At 38.5% G+C, this 18,441-nt stretch overlaps 1 long non-coding RNA gene, 9 other non-coding genes and 1 pseudogene across 20 annotated transcripts in view; all 11 read left to right on the forward strand.

Annotated features, from left to right (window-relative positions):
• The window catches only part of LOC123943113, a 56,106-nt gene that overhangs the window by 6,624 nt on the left and 31,041 nt on the right, over nt 1-18,441 (forward strand). For all 11 annotated transcript variants that reach the window (XR_006818572.1, XR_006818576.1, XR_006818577.1 and 8 more), the window contains 12 exons: nt 3,590-3,630; nt 5,622-5,685; nt 7,770-7,811; nt 9,093-9,167; nt 10,050-10,111; nt 11,221-11,290; nt 11,993-12,074; nt 12,856-12,936; nt 13,785-13,882; nt 14,720-14,804; nt 17,113-17,177; nt 18,067-18,154. This is a non-coding gene — a long non-coding RNA (uncharacterized LOC123943113). The remainder of the gene's footprint in view (nt 1-3,589; nt 3,631-5,621; nt 5,686-7,769; nt 7,812-9,092; nt 9,168-10,049; nt 10,112-11,220; nt 11,291-11,992; nt 12,075-12,855; nt 12,937-13,784; nt 13,883-14,719; nt 14,805-17,112; nt 17,178-18,066; nt 18,155-18,441) is intronic.
• Nucleotides 4,268-4,341, forward strand: LOC123945179. Its single transcript, XR_006819089.1, has one exon. It is a non-coding gene; the product is annotated as a small nucleolar RNA SNORD113/SNORD114 family (small nucleolar RNA).
• LOC123945183 lies at nt 6,436-6,508 on the forward strand. The gene has a single exon (XR_006819093.1). It is a non-coding gene; the product is annotated as a small nucleolar RNA SNORD113/SNORD114 family (small nucleolar RNA).
• On the forward strand, nt 8,342-8,416 carry LOC123945170. The gene has a single exon (XR_006819084.1). It is a non-coding gene; the product is annotated as a small nucleolar RNA SNORD113/SNORD114 family (small nucleolar RNA).
• LOC123945153 lies at nt 9,465-9,539 on the forward strand. The gene has a single exon (XR_006819069.1). It is a non-coding gene; the product is annotated as a small nucleolar RNA SNORD113/SNORD114 family (small nucleolar RNA).
• LOC123945155 lies at nt 10,678-10,752 on the forward strand. Its single transcript, XR_006819071.1, has one exon. It is a non-coding gene; the product is annotated as a small nucleolar RNA SNORD113/SNORD114 family (small nucleolar RNA).
• Nucleotides 11,620-11,694, forward strand: LOC123945152. Its single transcript, XR_006819068.1, has one exon. It is a non-coding gene; the product is annotated as a small nucleolar RNA SNORD113/SNORD114 family (small nucleolar RNA).
• Nucleotides 12,399-12,457, forward strand: LOC123945193 (annotated as a pseudogene).
• Nucleotides 13,257-13,331, forward strand: LOC123945165. Its single transcript, XR_006819079.1, has one exon. It is a non-coding gene; the product is annotated as a small nucleolar RNA SNORD113/SNORD114 family (small nucleolar RNA).
• On the forward strand, nt 14,172-14,246 carry LOC123945146. Its single transcript, XR_006819062.1, has one exon. It is a non-coding gene; the product is annotated as a small nucleolar RNA SNORD113/SNORD114 family (small nucleolar RNA).
• On the forward strand, nt 15,128-15,202 carry LOC123945148. The gene has a single exon (XR_006819064.1). It is a non-coding gene; the product is annotated as a small nucleolar RNA SNORD113/SNORD114 family (small nucleolar RNA).

An 18,441-nucleotide genomic window follows, 5' to 3' on the forward strand; every position in this document is an offset into this window, starting at 1 on the left:
TTCGTGCGCTTTTGTGGTTTGGGGTATGAATTGCATTATTATAATACAATTAGCCCATGAATAAAGAAATATATCAATGAATAAAGAATAAGAGAGAGATGCATGCACTACTTTAAAGGCATATAATGAAACGTGGGTAGTTACTAAAACCATTTTGAGATATTTTGTCTCAGTAAATGAATCGTCAAGGTTTTTTATCACTTTAGTGAGTGCATATGGTCAGCGGCGCATAAGAGTCCGTGTTTTGTGGTGAGGCGCATTGCTCGTTGATGATTTTATTAAGGAAAGGGAGATGCATTTACATAAGTAGTTGATTGAATAAACTGGTGGAGAGGGAGACCGCGGAGCAGGGATGGTGATGTTTTATGCAGCCGCACTCACGGTTAATGCAGTCTTCGTATGCGGTTCTGCGTAGGCAAACAGATATTAAACAATCAGTTTGCTCTTCTTCTGGGTCATGACATAAGGACCGATGTAAATATTATTCAAGGTACTTGGCCGGGGTGGGGGGCTGACGTAGTGCAGCATAATTACGAGTGAGTAAATGTATTTGCATTTATATCAAAATTTTTTTTGAAAAGTTGGCCAACAGTGCACGAAAAGAAAGCACACAGTTCCATGTGAAGACCATGATGTATCGTGGCGCACACGACTGATAATCCACGGGCATTCAAAGAGCCCGAGGCCTTTCTCATGGAGCGCACAGACGTTTTATAAATAATAAGTATTTTTCTTCTGTTTGGAGAGTTGTTTAATTTTTGGAATTCTCTTAGAACAGTGAAGGGATGGCCTTATTATCCCATGAGTAATTGGATAGAACAGTCAGTGGGTGGATTAATAAATATATTAAGTAGGGTCAGGCTTGGCTCCCCGTGGAGATTGTGCCCTGAATTGAATCTCCCACGTATCCAGTTCTGCAAATAAAGTTCAACAAAAAAAGATGATCCCGGCTTTTACCTACATGGGGAGGAAGTCCAGACAGATATCCCTAATTACAATTATTTTTCTTTTGTTTAGTGCTAGGTTCGGCGGCGGTCATCTTATTATTTAAAATAAAAAAATCACACAAATTAGTAAATATGAAATAGAGCTCTCTCTTCCAGATGTTTAGAAAATTATGCAAATTAAGGTTGCCGGTTGATTTTCTTTGATCATTTAAAGTAGTTCATGGTAGACATTCTTTTCAGTTTGCCTTTTACTCCCTAGAATGAGCACAATCTACCAAACTTGATTATTATTATTGTTTTTTTAAAGATTTTATTTATTTATCTGACAGAGATCACAGGCAGGCAGAGAGAGAGGGGGAAGCGGGCTCCCCGCTGAGCAGAGAGCCCGACGCGGGGCTCGATCCCATGACCCTGAGATCATGACCTGAGCCGAAGGCAGAGGCTTTAACGCACTGAGCCGCCCCGGCGCCCCCACTGTACCATTTTTCAAACATGGATGTGAAATGAAAGAGCCCAGGCAGGGACCGGTGACTAAGGGAGTTGAGATGATGCAAGGAAACACATTTGCGACGCTGAGGCGCATTGCATAGAGAGAGATAGCTTTGTAGCAAGTCAGCTTTCGTGGACGTGTTCCTCTCCTCCAGGACCTTCGTTTTGTTTTCCTGATTTATGCACGTTGACTGCAATAATTAGTGAACCAGTGAATAAGGCAGAACAGTGTATGAAATGAAGGTACAGAATACCAAGTGTGCATCCATGATGCGTGTGCGTGGGGCACCTGAATAACATTTTTGGTTAAACCCAGTCCGTAACTCTGAGGTCTATTGCATCTACGGGAAATGTGTGTATGGAAGAAATTAGAAATATTCAAGGTGGTCTTTATTTGTGTTGTTGTCTTGTTCACAACTATGAATTGTGTTATAAGGAAAGGATCAGTGAAGAGAAGGGCAGCACCTTATCTAATCAAGAAAGGAGTTAATGAATCCAAGATAATTATTAATATTTTTTGGAATTTTGAGTTAAAGTAGACTAATGGTTCTCCTCCTTTGGGAGCATACAGGTGGACACTTGGGAACATCAGTGTTTTTCTTCTGAGGTGGTAGCGAGTCAGTGACCTGTCTTATTTTGAAAAGGGACAGGAAACTTACTTACATATTGCATAGTAATCAGCAATACATAATGGTACATATATATTCAATTAAAATCTGGCAAATCATGATAAGCCCATTAGTATAAAATATTTTAATAAATAAGATTTAATATAATCAATGATAAACTCCCCAATACATTATTAAATAATTATTGAAACTTAGAAATGGTCTGAGTATGAACATGGGAAAGGAGAGTATGGTAAGTGTGTTCATTGACTTTTCTTTCAAAAGAAAAATGTAAAAATAAATAAATAACCAAAAATGAAAGAAAAATGTAGCTGTATTTTATTGAGCATTTCTGCAAGTGAAAAGCCAATGGATCCATTTAGTATCACTTAGCCTTCTTGTGAAGTATCCTTAGGGCTCACCGGAATTCGTGCCATTATTAGGAGTGTGTAAAAGAAGTTTTATGTCTCAGTCCATTATTTAAAAGAATGTAGACCGTGGGTCAGTGAGAAGCACGTATCACATACAAAGGAGCACGATTAAACCTGTTCTGTCATCTTGAAGTCCACTTAAGTGAAAAATATCCAGGTCCCTCCTTCAGGGAAAGATCCTATAACCACCATTCTCTAGATCTATCTTGCTGTTAACATTTACATTCAAAAATAAAAATTCCCACCTTTGTAACACTAGCGACGTTTCAGACTGGATGTGGCCAGGGCTGCCATATTGAATGAGTGGTGCTCATGGAGACTTTCTCCACTGCAGAAATTTCCATCGGTGCAACAGGGCGGGGATGGAAAATGGCATGTAATAGTATTCCGTTTTGGGTGGTTCACGGCTCTCCCTTTTTGTGTTTTCTTTAGAAATAAAAGGTAGATAATTAAATTAGCCTTAGAGTTTGATAAACACAAGAATTCAAGTATAGGACGGCTCATTGTTCAGATTGTTTCCTGAAATAAGAACTTACATTCATCCCGTTTTGCTAAAGTTTTCCCACTGAAGGAGAACCTGCACTTTTCACTATTTGGTAGGTTATAGAGACAGATACCAGTAATAAGTGCTAGTTTTGTGTGTGTGTTTGTTTTGGGTGGTAGATTATAAAAGATCATCTCTATGTTATTTCACACTAAAAATTGAGTAATTCAGGGGCGCCTGGGTGGCTCAGTGGGTTAAGCCTCTGCCTTTGGCTCAGGTCATGATCCCAGGGTCCTGGGATCAAGCCCCGCATCGGGCTTTCTGCTCAGCGGGGAGCCTGCTTCCCCCTCTCTCTCTGCTGCCTCTCTGCCTACTTGTGCAGTCTGTCTGTCAAATAAATAAATAAAATCTTTAAAAAATAAAAGTAAAAAAATAGTTCAGTAATTCAGTGTAATTCAGTGGATGAAAAGAATACCAACTGTTGTATTGATGAAAATGTGACAGAAACGAATATTTATTATTAATCTACTAATGCAGAACTAACTTCTATTTAAAAATCTACATTTGTTCTTTCCGCTCTTCTAAAAATCTACACTATGCTCCTGGTTGAATACTCCACGTTGGTTTCAGCCATTGTGCAATGAGGAAGATCTTGACTGTTACCTCTGTGGGTAAGAAGCAAATGTAACAAAGTTTGTTCTTGTTCTGTGGTTTGTCCATACGTGGTCACTAAGGTAGTTAAAATAGAAGAGAAAGGCTCTGTATACAAAAATAAAATCTACGAACACGAAGTATGGACCAATAGTCGGAATGTGTTCTGGGCCAAGGAGTAGAATGAACCCATTTCAGCACAACTGAGATGCACTTTTTAAATGGAAGGCACTTAAATTAATTTTTGGAACTGTTTGCCAGTCCGTATTATTTCTAAACCACAGTTGATTGAAGCGTTTTCATTCTGATAGAGATCCAGGCTATTCATTGTTTAGAGGAAGGAGGTCTCGGATGGTAGAGCATATTGTCTGTTCTAAATGTGGGACATCGTTGTGGTTTTTTGTTGTTCATTACACCATTAATACTGGTGTATTAATGTCCGACAAAACTGGACATCAAAGGAACATGGCCCACTCATGAGACATTTTTAGTGATAAGGTCTTGATACGAAGCAGGGTTCACGTGGAGATCTAGTCTGAGCGCTCTGTGAGAAATCAGTCTACAGACACGTCGTTGTTCTGTTGAGTATCTTGTTCCGGGAGTTGGCGATTCATGGGAAAATGAAGGTAGAGTCGAACGAAGGGAGAGTGCCAAGTGTGGACCGATGATGAGATTGGAGGGTGTCTGAATCAAAAATTTTGATTAAAGCCATCTGTGACTCTGAGGTCCATGATTAAAAAGTGGCCTCATTTTTTTTTTTCCCTCTGTGGAAATGAGCTTAGAGCTCAAGTTGAGAATGTTCAAGTATCTTGATTATGGGCATACACACTTGATGGGTGTAGGCTGAATTTTTCTAAGTAAATCAGGCATGAATAAATTGAAGAAATATAAAAGTGAGTAAATATAAATCTGTGCATAGACCAATCAGGAGAGTATGTAAGGAAACATTTCTGTGGCACTCCGTTGCAGTGAAAAACTGTTTTTAAAGGCTGTTGCCCCTTTGTGGAAGGAGCAGATAGGCAGATGTATTTAAGACTCTGTATCATTGTTTGATATAGGTGGTGGTTTGCTGGTTGGTTGTTTTTAGGAAAAATTACATACATGAATAATTCATTAAATACTTAATTGGAAAAAGAATGAGCATAGTTCATATTAGAATATGCCTTATGAACAGTTATTATTAATTTATCTCTGTTCACTGGATTTTATTAAAAAGGAGGAGCGGCTCATTTTTAAAGCTCTGTGGGTACTATAATAGACATGGAGACAAAATAATGTTTTTCGAGTTTCTTGTCTAATATTAGTTAATTCCCAGATATTGATGAATTGTTACATTTGAATAGGTTATGTCCTAACCACAGTTTTAAAAGGGGGCAGAACATGGCCCGGTAAGAAGCAAGAATGACTAATTTTTATCTATACCACTGATCCTCTCTTTGTAGCTTAGCTTTGGGCATGTGGACACTTGCACATGGAGAGAATTTCTGTTCTGGATTCATGGGTTTCCCTGTGTATGTGTGTGTTAGTATATTTTAATGCATGAGCAAATAGTCCCTGAGTCACTCCATAAATAAGTAAATAAAACCATGAATGATTGAATTAATATATAAGGGGGGTCAAGCATAGATCTTGGTGAGAATATGCCGTGAATCACAAATTTAAACTCATCCGTTTCTACACAAACTGAGTCCTTTAAAAAAAAAAACAGTTGTCCAGGCTCTTGCCTATTTGGGTTGGGGGTCTCTAGACAGAAAAGTGCAATGGGCAGAGTTTTTATTTTTGCCGGTGAACTCAGTGGTGTTCATTGTATCATTTAAAATGTAAAATTATTATTTAAAAATAGTATTATTTAAAATCAAGAAGTAAATAAGGAGTGGCGTCCTTGGGTCAGTGATGGAAATGAGAAGTGAATCAACTTCCTAATTAATCTTGTACCACACAACTCTCGCCCTTTAAGTCAATCTAAATTTGGGCTGTTCGCTTTTCTGAACATTGGCACTTGACTCCACAGAAGGAAGATGATGGTTGATTTAATCAGTCTCTGCTGATGAAGACCTTGGCTGTTACCTTTGTGGGTAAGGAACATAATGACTAAAGTAAATAGCAGTCACACGATCTTGTCAGCTGGGGTGGATTTTTCATCAGTGTTCACTGAATTATTTAAAGCCATACATGGATCGGTGATGTGAATGTGCCATGAAATAAAGATTATGGTCACTCCGGTTCAGGACAATCGTGGTTGAAAACAAGACGGAAGACATTCTGTCCATTTCACAATCCATCTAATTTTTGTAACGCATTTGACTTAAACATTTATTCGGTAATAAAGTCTAAGACTTTATTAGTTTATCAGTGTGGTTGCCCCTAGCCACACGTGGCTATTTAAGTCTAAAATGATGAAAGTTCAGTGAATTTTCCCTTCAGTTCTTCAGTTGCACTAGCCACATTTCAAGAACTTAGTAGCTCCATGTGGCTGATGGGGACCATGTGAGAGCGCAGTCTCGGCACATTCACGTTACGGTGGGAAGGGCTGCTGGACAGCTGCTCACCGAAGGAGGACGGAGAAAGATGGAAGATAGACTAGGACGCCCTTGGAGCTGGGATGCTAACTGACCCATGCATACCTCTCTGAGGGCTGCTACAAGAAAAGTCTTTGGGGAAAAGGTGTAGTTATGGGAAAAGAGCCTGGAAATAGACTTTGGTCCTCTCCAAGGATTTTGTTCTTGGCTCTTTAAAAATTTTTGGATATTGATTTTATTACTGTTGGTGGATCAAAGAATGGATCCATAAACAAAGGTATAAATCAAGAAAAAGATTGCTTAGCCTGGATCAATGATGAGTACCCTGGGGTGTCTGAAATCAAGGATTTTGATTAAACCCTATAACTCTGAGGTCCAGTACAGATTACTCTCTGTTGTCTCTATGGAGAATGAGCTTATTCTAGGAGTTAAAAATACACAGGAGTTTGTTCTTGGGCTTTTGGGTATTGTATTTTCAGTAAATCATTGCATGAATAAATCAAGAAATAAATAAATGAATAAAGACAAAATGGGTTGTTCCTGGCCCCGATAGGAGAGTGTGTAATGTAATATGTGTAACATAAAAATCATTGTTAATAAATTTCTGAAGCACTGAGTTCCAGTAAAGTAAATTGATTAAAGCTGACCCCTTTGGGTAACGAGACTTTAGATAAATGGATGTACGAACCCAGGTTGTTTTTCAGGGTTGGGTTGTTGGTTTTTTGTTTTACTAAGAGAAGAGCAGAACATTTACTTAAAATTAATTATTGATTAAAAAACTGCATAATTGAGAGAGGGCTTACACATGGGCTTACGTCGAGAATGTGTCACATGACCAGTTACAACCAATCCAGTGGTCTTTGCGATGTTTGAATAAAAAAAAACAAAAATCATCTGCTCTTTTTTCTGTGCCTAAGAAGCATACGGACAGGCATTCATATTGTCCTGTTTCTGTGGAGTCACAAATGTTAATGATATTATTATAAATAGATAAAAGAATAAGTTAATATTGTAATCAATTATTTGGACCATGAGGAGCATTTGTTACGAAACAAGGGCAGTGGTTAATCCATTTCCATACAATTGCTTTCCAGATAAAGCAAATAAGACTTACGCTCTTGAATTTTGGGAATGGTGAATATATTTAGATAGGATTTCTTTTTCTGGTTTGGTGAAGTTGCTTTAAGAAAGCAGAAGATAAATGACTCCATAGGTTTCTGTGTTCCTACATACACATACAAAGGGGGGATAAGCATGCGAAATTGTTGAGAATGTGCTAGAATCTTAGATTCAGATTAACCTGCTTCTTCCTAAGCAAGATCCATTTAGAAAGAAGATCGAGCTCTCACCAGGCCAAGCAGGGGACATAGAAATAGATACGAGTAGTAATCATGGTTCTTACAATTCTTGTATCTGGTAATGGTTTCAGAGGGGTTCATTATATCAGTTAAATCTAATGCTTGGAGCAATCAAGCAATAAATACGCTGTTCTGAGTTTTAATCCATAACAGGTGCTAAGGTTTATTTCCAGTCATTTATTGTTGACTTGAACTAAATAAAATATCTGACCTAGGCTGTTCTGTATCTATCGTCTATGTCACTGAATCTATCTGTTTTTATATTTGCTTTATACTCCACAGAGTGGATGCATGATGAATCAATTACAGAGTGTAGAAACTTATGTAAGTACCAGTCAAGATAATTGCTTCTAGTTTAGCGGTCTGTCATGGGTGTTAACTCCATTATTGGAAGGGAATAAATGACTCCATATACAAATAAAATGAATGAAGGTCATGCGTAGGCCGGTTCAGCACATCCGTGGTCAATTAAGGAGAAAAATGCAAGACCATTTTACTCATTTTCACAGTTAATTATTCAATTAATTAGTGTAAAATGTATGATTCAATTTCAGTTTTGAGTCACAGTTGACTTAGACCTCCCTTTATTTATGAAGACGTAATTCGGTCACATTCAAATAGTAAAATGGGATTAATATGAAGTATTGTATTAATTATTAATCTCTATAAGAAACATTGTGGGCAATTAATGAAAGATATAATCAGTGGGATGTAATTCTATATGGAAACGTTAGAGATATTCGAGGATCTTATCTCAAGTTTTCATGACCTTTATGCATTTTATTATCATCAGGGAATTGGCGAATTAATCATTAAAACATGTGTACATGATTGAAGATAACGAGGGTCAGTCCTGGACCGATGATGACGACTGATGGAGTATGAGTCATGGGCGGTGAACACTGTGTAACTGGAACTCTGAGGTCCGACACAGTGAGAAGCCTAGTCTGTCCTTCTGCAGGGAATGGTCCAGTGGACAGATGTTAAGAATATTTAAAGATCTTAGTTTTTATGTTTATGGAATTTGATACTATTATTGTAAATGGCTCAACCAAAGAATCAGAGGAACACATAAATAAAGCAAGAAAGTAAAGCGTTATCCAATTATGAAAATATATAGTGAGGCCAGAAAAGTTATTACTATATATTTTATTTTTTTTTAAGGATTTTATTTATTTATTCGACAGACAGAGATCACAAGTAGGCAGAGAGGTAGGCAGAGAGGCGAGAGCTGAGCAGAGAGCCCGATGCGGGGCTCGATCCCAGGACCCTGAGATCATGACCTGAGCCGAAGGCAGAGGCTTTAACCCACTGAGCCACCCAGGCACCCCGTGTTATTAATATATTTTTTAAAAACCCTGAATTCCATTAGGAACTAAATGTCCTAAAGGTATTATCTCTTTGGCTCAGGTTGATATTACAATGTAAATCATAGCCCATTTTCTTGTTTGGCCAGGGCCTTGATCAACGTTGCTTGTTACCTCAAGAAAAAAACATAACAATTTAATACATACCTAAATGACAAATAAAATGAGAGGAGGCATGCAGAGATAAACGGAAAGAATATTTAAAATTTTTTTTTATTATCTGTTTTTGTACTCTCAGAATGGATGCTTCCGGCCAGCTTAAGCATCTCCATGGTCTTGAGTTGTCTGGTTGCCTAGGAGCACAGAGATCAGTGTGAGTATGGTCTAAGTAATTGTCTTGGTTTGGGTCCTTGTTAACGGATCCAAGAAGGCCAGCCAAGTCCCAGTGATAAACACGGCATTGTCCTGAACCCTGTCGTTGATTGCAAAATTGAGATTGATTAATGAGAGAGATAATCAATGTAGTAAATGATCCTGTAGATGGCTATTAGACATACTTAAAAATCTTGTTCTTAAGTTTTTGTGATTCAGAGGTACTTAATTACTAATGAAATGAGGAATTAATCAGTAAACGTATGTAGAAATTAATGGAGAAGAAAAGGGACAGTTCTGGACCAATGATGACAAAGGGTGGCGTATGAGTCATGGATGATGAATGTTCCGTGTCTGAAACTCTGAGGTCCAACGAGTAGGAAATCTAGTGCTCTCCTTCTGTCGGAAGCCATCTTGTGGGCAGACGTTAGGAACCTACAAGGACTTTGCTCTGTTACTACGTATACCTGGGTTTTGATTTCGTGCTCATAAATGATAGAACCATAAACGAATACATAAATCAGTAAACATAAAAAATGAAGCATTGTGAAACTGAAAAAATGTGGTGAGGCAAGAAATACTATTAATATTAATTGAGATCACAGACGTCCATTCAGAATTAAATGGACCAACTGCGTTACCTCTGCGCAGGGGTCATACAGGCACCGATTAGTCATAGTCACTTTGGTTGTCACAGACCAGTCTCATGGGTGAGGCGGTTCATTTTGTTAAGAGGAAAATATGTAAATATTATGAAAAATTAATAAATAATTAAATGGCTGAGTCAATGAAATGTGAAAGCAATTCTCAATGCTAAAGCGGGGCTAAATGGAGAGAATGTCTCAATTTTTTAAAATAATCTCTTCTGCTTTGTACTCCTCAGAATGGATGCACTCGAGCTGATTCCCTGTGGTTGGCTCCATTGTTAGGAGCAGAGACACAGATGTGAGTAATAGTTACAGCGCTCTTCGTGTGAATGGTTATTTTTTTATAAAGAGCATTCAGTGTTTGAATAAGACGTATTTTTTTTTTTTTTTTTTTTTTTTTTTTTTTTTTTTTTTAAAGATTTTATTTATTTATTTGACAGATAGAAATCACAAGTAGGGAGAGAGGCAGGCAGAGACAGAGAGAAGAGGAAGCAGGCTCCCTGCCAAGCAGAGAGCCCGATGCGGGGCTCGATCCCAGGACCCTGGGATCATGACCTGAGCGAAAGACAGAGGCTTTAACCCACTGAGCCACCCAGGCGCCCCTGAATAAGACGTATTTTGTATAAGCAAAGAAAGCCAACTGTGGCCCGATGGGAAATATGTTATATGAAACACTGAGGGTAATTAAAATAGGAAACATATTGATGAGGTGAATGATTGTTTAGGCAGATGCAGGGATATTTAGGGCCCTTATACTTTTTTTTTTCTTTTTTAATTCAGAGTTACTTGTTTGATTTTTATCAGGGAATTGGTAAATTCCCTGAAACAAATATTGACGTAAATAAAGAAAAAAAGGCTTAAGCTTGGATCGATGATGATGGCTGGTGGCGTATGAATCATACATAATGAATGATACGTGTCTGGAACTCTGAGGTCCAACAGAGAAAATGGTTTACCGCCTCTTGGAAATGGCCCTACAGATAGATGTTACAAATGTATAAGGACCACGTTCTCGGTCTTTTTGTTCATGGGTTTTGATTCTGTCATCATAATTGGATGTGTTAAAATTATAAACAATAAAAATATAAATAAACATGGATAAATAAAACATTGTTCAATAATGAAGATGTGTCATGACCCAAGTTCATTATTAATATGTGTTAAAAACACTGAGCCCATTACGAAAGACGTGGCTCCAAGTGTGACTTCTTTGGCTAATGATTATATGGTAAGTACATTGCTCATGTGACAAATTTGATACTCCTTGAGAGAACTCCAAAATAGTAAATACCTAAATTAGTGACTATATAGAAGGTGAAATGGAAGAATTAATGCAGAGATAATCTCTCTCTCTTTTTCTCTCTCTCTCTCTTTTTTTTTTTATCTTCTCTGCTCTCTACTTCTCAGAGTGGCCACACCTAGCTGATGAAAGCATGTTCCATGATTGGAGCTCTATACATAGGAGGTGGAGATCTGTGTGAGTACCGAATTTTTATCTTATTTTGGTGGTTTGTTTAGGATGTTAGCTGTAATACAAAGAAGTATTTAAATTGAATAAAGAAAGGCCAACCATAGCCCCGTGATAAGTATAGAATTGACATGAAACATTATATTGATTAACTGGTATTTGATGAATGAAGTCCATCTTCAAGGAGGCAGTGATTCTATGGTCAAGTGTTAGGGATGCCTAAGGGTCTTATTTTCAAGTGTTTTTGATTCATAGATGTTTATTTTTATAGTCAGTGGTTTACTGATAAGTTGATCACTAAGGAACGGTAGAAGTGAGTGAGGAATAAGGACCAGTGCTGGACCGATGATGACGGCTGGTGGCGTATGAGTCATGGACGATGAATACTACGTGTCGGGAACTCTGAGGTCCAACACTACAAGAAATCGAGTTTTTTTTCTCTCTTGGAAATGATCATAGGGATAGATATTGGTAACATGCAAGGATCACGTTCTTGGTCTTTGTGTTTATGGATTTTGATTCTTTGAATATAAAGAAATGAAAGAATCAATAAATATAAATACATATAAGTAAGTTAAGAGTTATAAATTATGAAAATTAATAAATACCTAAGTGGATGCGTAAATGAAATGTGGAAAACAAAGCCAATGAAGATAAGGTTTAAATTATTATTATTTTTTTTTATCACCTTCTGTGTTTTCCACGTCTCAGAATGGATGCGCTTCAGCTGATTTCAGGTTTCTTCCATGGTCACAAGACGGCTGCTTACTCCATGTGTTTGGTGCATACAAGGGTGAGTTTTTGTGGGTCTACACGCTGTTTTTGGAAAGTATGAAATGTAATAAAAGAATGCCACCCATGGTTCATTGATAAATATGGAATTGATAATACTTTGCATTACATCAAATAGTCCCTATATGAGATTTTGAGGGTGATTAATCAAGGGAATCAAGGAGATATAATTGGACAGATGTGGGACTATTCAAGGGTTATTTTCTAGTTTTTTTTTTCTTTTTTTTTTTTTGCTTCATAGATATTTATTTTATTACTAGCAGATAAATTGATGAATTAATTAATAAACAAAGGTAGATGAGAGTGAGGAAGAAAGGGCCAAGGGCAGACCAGCCATGCATATGAATCATGGTTGATGAATACATCTGGAACTCTGAGGTCCAGCATAAAAAGAAATCTAGCTTACCACTTCTGTTGGAAATGAACCCATAGACCGATTTAGAATTTCACTGAGATTTTGTTCTGGGCTCTTTGTGTCCACGAATTTTGATTCTATTACAATAAGTGAGTCGATAAAAAACATGTAGTAAGGAAAGAGTGAGAGAGAAATAGTTCATGGGTATTACTTCTACATAAGAATGTTCCAGATAATTAAACAATGGCCAATATTTTTGGTCTGAGTTAGTGGTAAGTTCAGTGTTTATTTTTTTTAAGAAAAAGTAAAATGCATATTACCCTGAATTAATTTGTAGCTTAATTACTGAGTAATGAAATGTAGCACAAGGATCAATAGAGAATATGTCTCATTCATGTTATTATCTACTCTGTTTTCTGATTTTCAGAATGCACACACCCAAGATGGTTTAAGTAGTATCCCTTGGCCAGTGATCTCTACATTTGCCTGTAGGAACACGGAAACCAACGTGAGTAATAGTCAATGTTTCCATCTTTGATTGGTTTCTTTTGGGCATTCTCTGTAATACTTACAAAGAAGTATTCAGTAGAAGAGAAAAGACCAACCTGGAAATGTAGGAAGTTGATTAATCTACCTTTACGACAATGAGGATGATTAATGGGAGGTATTTCCATAAGGCAGTGAATCTGAAGAAAAATGATAGGGACACTGAAGGCCCTTGTCCTTGGGCCTTTGTGATTCATAGATATTTATTTAATTGCCATAGTGAATTGATGAATGGATCCTTAACAAAATGTATATGAGAATAAAGAAAAGGAGGCCTGTGCATGGACCAATGATGACAGCTGGTGGCGTATGAGTCCTTTGCGATGAATGCTACGTGTCTGGAAGTCTGAGGTCCAGCACAACGATCCTGGGGGTCAACGTGAGGACTGTACACGAATATGGGTCTAGTAATCATGGATTCATGAATTTCTGTGTTTTTCACATAAATGAATGGGTCACTGATAGGACCAGTGAATAAATATATAACTAAATAAAACCAGGGAAAAGGTCTTGCCAGCTACGGGTACCTAGGTGGTGAGGCAAGCGCTATTAGTATAAACTAAAGAAACCAGTGCAGGTTAAGAGATAAACGGACTAAGGGTGTTGCCTCTTTTTCTAGGGATCGTAACGTTACATTTATTTTTACGTTTATATATGTGTATGAATTACGAAAAATAAGAAGGACCTTTATGATTGAGACCATGGAATGAGGACCACAAGGACCAGTTTAGAGAAGGCCTCATTTTTTCTTTTTTCTTTTTTTGTCACCTGCTCTGCTCTGTACTCCTCGGAACGGGGGCACATCTCCAGTGCGCTCAAACATCCTCCGTGGCCACACGCCCCGTGGTTGCCTCTCTCTGGAATGAGCACAGAGACCGATGTGTCTGCACTGGAGAATTTATTTTCAGGTATTTCTGTATTATGAGAAGTGTGGAATGTAATGAGAAACGCAGCCCGTCAGGAGAGAGAACTGTGATTGGGCTGCTGCACTGTATGTATTCGTCCGCGTGTGGAGTTTCGATGGGAATTGTTGGAGGAGACATACCAATGTGGTAGATGACCCTGTAGGCAGATATAAAATAGGCACAGCCCTTCCTCGGGTTTTTGTGAGTCACAGAGTTTTAGGAATCAATGTTGGTGAATTCTTGAACTGGTCAGTGAAGTTAGATGAGCATGAAGAGAAACGAGGCCCAGATTTGGACCAATGATGACAGCTGGTGGCGTATGAGTCACGGATGATGAATGTTACGTGTCTGAAACTCTGAGGTCCAACCAAAAAAGCAGATCTGTTGCCTCTGTTGGACATGCTGTTACACACAAATATTAGGAACGTTAAGGAACGATTTTCTTGTTTCCTGTTTATGAGTTTTGATTTTACTGTAAAAAAAATGGCCCGAAGACACTGTCAGCATACAAGTGCAAATAAGACAAAGAGAGTGAACTATATTTGCTCCTAGTTTGCGTGGCGAAGTGATAAAAGCTGGTAGCGTGTGTTGAAAATGCTGCAGGTCACGACGAAATGTCAACGGGTCACATTTTTCCGCTTTGGCTGAGAATGAGACATAGACAGTGCATGACAGCCCAAATTCTTATTTTCAGTTTGTGTTAGGTTGGCTATTATTTTATTTTGGGAAAAATAATAAATATCCCAATTCACTGTATTCCCAAATGACGAGCTGAGAATGGAATGTGTGGCTCAGTAGTCTCTCAGCCTGTTTCTGTCCGTTCTGCTGTGTGTTCCTCAGGATGGATGTGCGTGAACCTCCATAGGCGTTCGGCTGTGATCCGGTGCTCGTGGGTGCCCGTGTGTGTAGGAGCATGGAGACCAACGTGAGTGACAGATTCTTCCCCTGGTTCAGATGCTTTGTATAGGATATTTGGTGTCATATTAAAAATTCAAGGAATTCCAAACATAGCTCAATGGTAGACACAGCGTTAACATGAAACATTACGGTAACTGATCAGTATATTCCCAATGAGGATCATGAGTCGAGTAAGTAGATTCGGTGAGGCAAAAGGTTCTATAGACAGTTGTTGGGGCTACTTAAGGATCTTGTCCTTGAGTTTTGTGAGTCACAGATTCTCTGTTACATTAATGACTTGATAAATTGATGGTAAACACATGTAAAAATATAGAAGAGGAGATCGGAGTGCGGACCAATGATGACAGCTGGTGGCGTATGAGTCATATACGATGAATGCTACGTGTCTGGAAGTCTGAGGTCCATCTGACACAAAGGTGTCTAATCTAATCCCTCTGTTCAACGTGTTCCTGTAGACAGAGGCCAGGCATATACAAGGACCTTGTTCTCACTCTTTGTGATCATGAATTTTTAGGAATATTATAGAAGCATCAGGGGAAGAATAAACAGATGTGTAAATGAATAAAGAGGAAGAGGGTTAAGTATTGTTCGTAACTAAAATGTGCAGTAAGGGGAAGTGATATAGTTAGAATGGATAATCAATGGGTCAAGTGCATTTTACGTCTTTGGCTAAGCATGATACAGGGCTCAGTAATAGTTGCGGAGTCATGGGAGTAGAGGGTACAGCGCATAGACGGGGATGATGTAAGAGTGTCCTGAGCACAGCCCGATGTATTGCGATGTTGGATCGTGCACGGCACACCGGGAACCAATGGAGCATTGTGTGCCAACTACGCTCAAATAAAATTTTTACCATTTTTATATTTAAATTCAATTTGATTGACATAGTATATCATTAGTTTCAGAGGCAGAATTTAGTGATTCGTCAGTTGCACGTAACAACCTGTGCTTATCACGTCACGTGTCCTCAGTGCCCATCGTCTTCGTCCGTTCATCTGTGGACGGACGTCTGGGCTTTTTCCATAGTGCGGCGGCCGTGGACAGTGCTGCTGTAAACCCTGTGGTGGGTGCCCCTTCGAATCACTGTGTTTGTCTCCTTTGGATGAATAATACGCAGTAGTGTAATTGCTAGGGTAGTTCGTTTTTTAAAATTTAAATTCAATTAATTAATATGTAGTGTCTTACTGATTTCAGAGGTAGAGCTCTGTGATTCGTCAGTCTTCTGGAACACTCAGTGCTCATTACAACACGTGCCCTCCTTAATGTCCAGCCCTTCCAGTTTCCCCTTCCCCCTGCTCCCTTCCCCTCCAGCAGCCCTTGATTTATTTCCTATGATTAGGAGCCTTTTATGGTTTGGCTCCCTCTCTGATTTTGTCTTGTTTTATTCTGTCCCTCCCTTCCCCTATGATCCTCTGTTTTGTTTCTTAAATTCCACATATGAGTGAAATCAGGATAGTTGTCTTTCTCTGATGGACTTATTTCACTCAGCATAATTCCCTCTAGTTCCATCCACATCCTTGCAAATGGCAAGATCTCATTTCTTTTGATGGCTGCATAGTATTCCGTTGTATATATAAACCACATCTTCTTTATCCATTCATCTGTGGATGGACATCTGGGCTCTTTCCATATTTGGCAGTTGTGGACATCGCTGCTGTAAACATTGGGTGCCTGTGCCCCTTCGGATGACTGTGTTTGTATCTCTTGTGGTGCAGTTGCTGGGTTGTAGGGTGACCCTGTTTTTAACTTCTTGAGGAACCTGCATGCTCTTTCCCAGAGTGGCCGCAGAGGAATGAGCTAGTCATCCGTTCTGCAATGCAGATATGCTTTGAAAACATTGTCCTCAGTGAACGAACGCAGACAGTACAGGTCACGTCATGCAGGACTCCATTTATATGAAATATCCAATGTAGATAAGTCCATAGAGGGAGCATTAAAATTGGTAGTTCCCTGGGATTGGAGGCAGGAGGAGCAGGGAGAGGCTGCTTAATGAGTATGGGATTTTATTTGGAGTGACAAAAGTAGTTTGAAACTACATAGAAATGTTTTACAATACTGTGAAAATATTGAATGCTACTCATCTGCTAACTTTAAATGATTAATTAACCTCAATTAAAAATGGGAGATCTTTATTTTAAAAAATCAGTTATTAAACTAAGAAATTTGAAAGTTTGATATTTATTTTATGAGGGGAAAATAGGAACTACCATACATGAGTAAAAACCTTCATGACCACGTATATGAATGATGGAAAGTTTGGGTCCATGGAGGATGTCTTAATTGTTTTTTCACCTTTTCTAATTGGTACTCTTCAGAATAGAACCCAAGCTGATTGCCAGGGTCAAGATTGTCATGTTGCTTCATTTGGAAAGAGACCAAGGTAAGTAATGGTCAAAGTTACCATCTTAGGTTGGATCCTTTGTTTAAAGGTATTCATTGAGTTATTAAAAAGCATGAAATGTAATTTTCAAAAGTTCACTGTATCCCAGTGAGAAATACAATATCCATCATGATGTTGATTCATTAATAATGGCGGTACAGAGGTCGGTTACTGAAACAGAATCAGCCTCTAGTAAACAATTCTCTGGAGAGATTTTAGACTTCCTGGATTTTGTGACTCATGTTATTTATTTTATTATTGTTAATGGATTAATGTTTTATTTGATACCAATGTAGAAATGAATGAATCAAGAGACCCTCACCTGATCCTTTGGTGGCACCTGGTGGCATTTGTGTTTGGGTGGTGCATGACACGGGCCTGGGATTCTGAGGTCCAACACAAGACCTGCGTAGTCAGATCCCTCCTCTGGACATGGCTCCTGTGGACCGATACTAGAAATACACAATGGTCATCCTCTTGCCCTGGTTTTACTGATTCAGATTTAGTATTATAAATGGATCAGTGATAGACCTAGGAAAGAGTGATACATACGTAGATGAGGAGAAAGAGAGTGAGTCCTTGTCCAGCTGTAAATGCACGTGGTGAGCTAAGAGTTAATATTGCTAAAAATGGAGAAGACGGAGGCCCCTTAAGAAATGAATGGATGCAGAGTATCATCTCCTTGACCGAGGATCATCAAAACTCCTCAGTATGAGCCAGGTGTAGTTTTTAGGTCAGTCTCAAATTTGAGGTGGTTCCTTTTATCAGGAGAATGAAGAGTAATGAATTCCTAAATAACAGAATGAATGAAATGTGGAAAAGAAGGATCGATTCAGATGAGGTCTCTGATTTTCTTTTTTATACCATGCTTTCCTTTCTGTTCCCCCAGAAGGACATCCTCAGGCTGGTTGAAGAATTCTTTCTTGGTCACAGTCTCTCTGGTTGCATCTGTGTTTCAGGTGTTAAGAGAGACCAGTGTGAGTAATAAATCTCATGTTTTCATTGGACAGGTTATAAAAAACAAGAGGTGTTTACTGCGTTATTAATGGTGTGACTATAATTCGAAAGGCCGATCATGGCCAGTGATAAATAAGGGAGTATTACCAAGCATTATGTTTATTAATGCATTTATGATGGATGAAGAATGATTAATGAAAACGATTCTATCAATGCGATAAATGATTCTAGGGACAGAAGTAGAATATTCAAGGTTCTCGCTCCGTTTGGTGTGACTCATTGCGTTTTTAAAATTAATATTAGTGAA

Source organism: Meles meles, chromosome 6 (assembly GCF_922984935.1).
Source record: "Meles meles chromosome 6, mMelMel3.1 paternal haplotype, whole genome shotgun sequence".
Lineage (NCBI taxonomy): Eukaryota > Metazoa > Chordata > Mammalia > Carnivora > Mustelidae > Meles > Meles meles.